Raw genomic sequence first — 6,416 nt, 5'->3', positions numbered from 1 at the left:
GAGAACGTTGATCCGACGTTGAATCATAATCTGAAGCTTCTTGCATAATGTATGATGCTCTTTTGTATATCTTGTGCCCTCTTTTTTACAGTCTGCGGGCGCCGCTGTCTTGGATATACCACCCTCCAAAAAGTTCTTTGGATTGCTCTTCCGGATTCGATACCGAGTAGTTCAGAACGGCAGACTGATACCTTAACCGTCCAGGCTATCTGTTATCTATACAAATATAACTATAACAATAATCTACTGAAAGTTTTAATTTAATTCAACTTGAAAACAGAACTTTAGGTGGAGATAAGCTCGGCACTGCCTGGACGAAAAACAAGAACGAACAAAATGAAGACCATATTAAAAATTTGATTATTTTAGCCTATCATTGTTATGTTTATTTTACCTGTGTCAAGGGGATAAAATCAGGGGAGGAATGGATTGTTAGGTTTTATGGTAGCCTACATTTTCCACAAAGTTCCATAGATTAAGTATGAAAAATTGATTTTAGATCGTCCAGAGTTTAGAAATGTATAGAAAATAGACATTTTATTACACGTTTATATATACAGTGATACATATGTATATGTAATTTTATTTTGAAATACATAAAAAAAATTTTTTCAAATACGAGAATGATTTTATCTTTTTTGTGATTTAATTCTTTTATCCAATTAATGTCCAATAAGACAACTATTTAGAAATTTATTCATAACTACTTGTATGTAAATATGTAAACTTCTTACCTCAATCTTTTTTTGATGTGTATAATAATTCCTACTTCGATTTCAGCTATTAGAACCCGCCCAAGTACAGTGGGTGATCGGCTAACGAACACTTTCGCGAAAGGTTTTTATGTTCGGACAACGAACACCTCACAGAACAAACACAAGAAAAAGCGACGTAAAATAATGAATACCGATTGATCTTCCCTCATCTTCGGGCAATAATTCGAAACTTTTTGGAGCGCGGGAGACGTCGACATCGACGCTCACTCGGTCGTCGATAGTATTCCTCCGAACTTTGAAACTCTCCCTTGTAATTCCAGCCTTTTATTTTTCTGACAGAAACAATTCTTTTATAGTATTCGCGAGACTGTCCGGCGGACACTCGTTAAGTTTTTGCGTCGGTTTTTATATTCGAAAGGTGAGAGTATAATAGCAAAGGTAGAGTGGGCAGAAGATGTCTGATGTTTCTGAGCAGAACGGCTCGAACAGGTCTACAGTAGGCCGCAGTTCAATCTTATCTAAGAAAGATACTGTATTATCAAGAAGACTCAAGCAACTTAAGGAGTAATAACAAAAATCACATCTGAGAAATGAAGAACATTGAAGAGCTCATAATGGAACCTGAAACTGATCTGACGACAGAAGAACGCCAAGAACTCTTGAATGAAGAACACCAAGAAACTCGGCGAGATATGTTTTCTTCTGAAGAAGAGAATTAATGTCGATATCTGTTCACATAAGAATTTTTTTTTTAACTTTTGTTCTCCTGTCTAAAAGTCCAATAGCGAATTTCGTAACTTTCCAGGCAACAACATTCAAAATTCCTTGTGGTGCTATCACGTTTATTTTAAAAAGTTTTAAAGAAACTATTATAAAATAGCAAAAAAACTTCATTATGAGGGTAGAGACGGGTTTTATAAAAAAACAAAAAAAAAAAAAAAATGTAAATGCTAATAAGCAGTTAAACCCTCATTAATTTTTACTCCACTCGAGATATTAAAACTTTTCTTTTATATCTTCCATCTGTCGACTTTTTACCACCAAAATTTAATAGCATTAATCCCCTAATAATTAATCCTCCCTACAAAATTTTAAAAACGTTCGAAAAAAGGCACAAGATGTATTAAGCTTCAAAGAGGGTGAACAAAATCGTGTCCCCCACACACATACACTAACATCTATGCATACAGAAAAAGTCTTCAATTTTTTTTTCACATTTCTCGACGTTTCAAGATCCCCCGAGTCCAATAATATAAAAATCTTGGGGGGATTATTTTTTGACCGATTGCCATACTTTCCTTCTGTTATTTATAACAGAGCGGGGAAGTAAAAATAGAACGAGTAATTATTTATTGTGACTTCGTCATTCCGAGCTGTAATTTTTAATCATATCTTAAATTTATTTAATTTAAAAGATATTCTCTCCACGTCAAATTAATAGTGACTTGCCCCTGTACATCATACTTTTCCTTTAACAATAGAGACGTGCCGGCAATAGGGTCTAACACCTTTCAGGGGAGACTTTATGAATTGAAATAACATGACTTCCGGTTTACATCAGATGTTCGTATATAGTTAATCGGGACCTTCTATTCATAACCTTTTCATTTCTGGTCTCTATTAATTTCATGAAACATGAATGTAAATGCTAAGATGTAAAAAAATGTTACAAGCGTTCTGTTACTCTGAAAGATAATGTATTTCCTATAAAATTAGTTCCTTTCATCGAGATTTGACAACATCCAAATAACATAATTTCATCTCTAAGTAAATTTGTAACTTAAAATCTTGCTTAGATTAAAAAAATTAAGTTTTCTTTTACTAAAAATACGATTTTTTAACTTTTTCTGCCCTGTGGGCACTAGGAGGGCCTTTCTTAATCACACCTATTGTAAATTTGGTCAGGTTTATACGGAAGAAACTGGGTAGTGAAAGATGGGGCCTGACATATCCGGGATATATTTTTTTATTTTTTTTATTTTTATTTTTGCAATAATAAATTATCCCTTTTGATATTACGGAAGATGAAACCAAAAATATAGACTCAAGAGTACAGGAGGACACAATTGCTTCAAGCAAAGAAAGATTCACACTCTTAAAACAACATAGCATGGACTTTAAAGTTATAAGGGAAATCAGTATATTGACAGATTGGAGCGATGGAGATTTAATAAAACATTGTAAAGATTTGCATTTAAAACTATGTGACAATTCAAATTACAACAGTCGCGATATTGAAGGTATAACTTTATTTGAGAAATTTAAAACTTTACGATGTGTTATTACAAAAGAGTTAGTTCCTCGGAATGTTTTAAATTATATATATATGAAAGCAATTTGACTAACACATTCCCAAACAGAACAATTGTAATGCCCATTTATTTAACTCTGCCAATATCCGTGGATCAGGAGAAAAGTTTTTCGAATTAAAATTAATAGAAAATTATTTGCGGTCGACTATGTTTTGCAAATTCTTAAATTTTTAACCTATTTTGAGGGCCCTGAAAAGGTTTTGCACAGGGACGCCTTTTACCCACCGCGTGGCGCTGCCCGGGAGGTATTTTATGGAAAACTGCTTCTATTTAGGTGTTACTAACGCGAAGAAAACCCGGAAAAGTCTACGTCGCAAAAAGGTGGTCCACGCGAACTAACTACCAGTATTGAATGGTTATATCCAATTTACCACGAGTAGGCTCAAGGATTCGGCCACGCTTATAATGGGATGGCCGAACGGTAAAGACTGGGCCGATTACCCATAAAATAAATAATAATAATAATTTGTGAATATGTTAAAACCTTACTGCAACAAGAAACCTTTAAAAAGTTTTCAACACATTTTAGAAACAATTCTTCATGTATTATACCTGGTAATTTTTTCATAACTCTTTCCGCCCGGTGGGCGCTAAGAGGACTTCTTTTTAGAAAGCCCGTTATGGGTTCAGCCAGGCCCACATTGGGGAGGCCGGATGGTGAGGAACGAAGGCCGACCCCCGTTCCTCACCATCCGGCACCACCCCGAAAAATTCCTGGGGATTTTTCGACCTGCCCAGATACAATCCCAGGTCTCTCAGATGGGTAGGTTGCCACTCTGATCGCTGGCCATCCGGCCGTCAGGCCGGATAACCATGCAATAAGGTAATCTTTTGCGTCTTCGAAGAATTAACCACGAATTCGATTCAGAACTTTAATCATATTTTTATATTCCATTCTGCATAATCCGAATCGGATATCATATTTCCACAATTGTGTCAGTTATTGTGTCAATAACTGATTTAATCGTAGATCAAACTTTTTCTTTGTGTGAAAAATTGAAGAGTATTTCGCTCTTACTTTATTATTAGATTAAATTAACGCGTTGCATGATTTATCATTCGTAAATTAATTTTTTAATAGAATTTATAGCTAAATTATAGCCATAATAAATTTGTGAGCTCTGTGTTATATGGTAGCAAAAGTGTCTTTCCAGCAAATTATTTCAAAAACTTTTATCAATTTAGACTTTTTGCCGATGCATACTCTGACATCCGCTTAACGATGATGCAAAAGGCCAAAATTTTCTAGTGTTTTTTTTTTTTTTTGGAAGGTGTCAGGTTTCCTTGGCTCCCCCTCTGGGTGCGCTATTGCATGTATACAGGGTGTCTCAAAAATGTACCGAGAAACTTTTAGGGGAGGTAGATAACATCTAAGGAATAAGAATTGCATAAGTACCCATAACCAAAAATGTCAGGGAAAAGTGGTAGTAGAGGTAGATCTGAAAAGGCACAAGACAGTGATTAATGGGAAACATTTATTGGACATAATTAGTACAAATTGCGTACCAGTTCATAATGTTACAACAGATGCTCGAAGTTCCCACCATCAGATGTGATGCATGTTTGACATCGACGAAGCATTGATTGCCGAACACGTTCGAACACACCGGGAGTTTCTTTGATTGTAGCAGCAGCGCAGACGAGTTTTGCCACGAGATTCATTTCAGACTCCACAGGCGAGTCATACACCGTAGCCTTGAGGGCTCCCCACAGAAATAAATCAAGGCTTGATAAATCAGATGAGCGTGGAGGCCAGAGTACCGGTCCACCACAGCCAATCCATCGATGCGGGAAAGACCTGTTCAAATGCGCACGAACATCCATTCTATAATGGGGAGGTGCCCCATCATGTTGGAACCACATGTCGTGTCTCACATTTGTTGTAACAATCAAGTAAGGCTGATAGAACCTGTTCCAGAAAGGTCAGATAGTTCGCGCCGGTCATGCGGGATGGTAAAAGCTACTGCCGCCTATTGACTTACGGTGACGTTTCCGGTTATGGATTCCTATGCAATTTTCATTCCTTTAGATGTTATCTACCTCCCTAAAAGTTTCTCGGTACATTTTTGAGACACACATACACATATACAGGGTCCATCCATTCATAAATTATGAAACACAGATATAGATGTAGTATATATATAATCGTTACAAATCATTACAAGGGGATGTGATATTTATCAAAATGGTACATAATGCTAGTTTCGACTCTTAATTAACAGAATGGTTTGTTTTTGTTTCTGAAGTGTTACATAGCCAATCGTACAGTTTTTGTCATTGCTTTGTTACACATGTATCGTAATTAATAAAATAATGTAATGTTCAGTACCCGTTCTGCGTATTATTGTTTAGTACAATTAAGAAGGTTGTTCGAGGATGTGCATTACATAATTTTTTGATAGGTATGTGTAGTAGCGTTACGAAGTGTTGCATGGGAGTTTAGAATAGTAATTGAAAAGTATAAAAATAGCATTACATAATTTAGGGATGATTTCACAGTAATTACAGTTGATATTTCTTAGTTTACTTCATAATAAGCGAAAAGCTAAAGTTAAATTTCAGTTTGAAAATTACCAAAAACAAATTAATATACAAAATTTTATTATAAAAAATTATTTCTTTAATTAAAAAAATTTTAATAACGAAGCGTGAAATATTAACATATGCACAATAATAAACATGAGAAACGTATAAAAATGAAGCGTAATTTAAAATGCAGGCCTTCTTTTATAAAGAAGGAATTTTCATTAGATAAAATTATCAGTTCAGTATCATAAAGATCATAGCAAATAGCGGAAGTTGATATCCGTGACATTTGCTTCCGTTTCAACTTGAATTGTTATGTATCCGCTTGCATTGGAAACATAAACCTATATTTTAACATTTTATGCTTAATTATAACGTTTGATATTATTTAAATTTATTAAAAACAGAAAAAATTTAATTATTAAATTAACTGTGCTAAACAAGCATTGTTTTTCGATTTTAAACACAAGTAGCATTTTAAATCCGTTAATATTTATTTTAATATTAAAACTTTTAATTTAAGAATTTTTAAGAAAATAAAATCAATATATATTCAAAATAATATTTTGAAAATTTTATTATTAAAAAAATAATTTTAACGATTCGAAAGGGTGCGCTGTCAGTTGTTACTCTTTTTTATAGATTCGTATTCACGACGGTTTTCAATGACAATGAGTTTTACAAATTAAAAATTCGAGAGATTTCTTTATTATTATAAAAAATAATGCTGCAGAGACCGCTATAAATTAAATAGTTAACAATATTTATTAAATCTCAGCACAGTAATAACTGAATACACGTACATGAGCGAAGAACATAACTTATTCGGTTATATTTGAATTAAATTATAATAAATTCGTTA

Source organism: Centruroides vittatus, unplaced genomic scaffold (assembly GCF_030686945.1).
Source record: "Centruroides vittatus isolate TY-2023 unplaced genomic scaffold, ASM3068694v2 contig_1824, whole genome shotgun sequence".
Classification (NCBI taxonomy): Eukaryota; Metazoa; Arthropoda; class Arachnida; order Scorpiones; family Buthidae; genus Centruroides; species Centruroides vittatus.
This window is presented reverse-complemented; position numbering follows the sequence as displayed.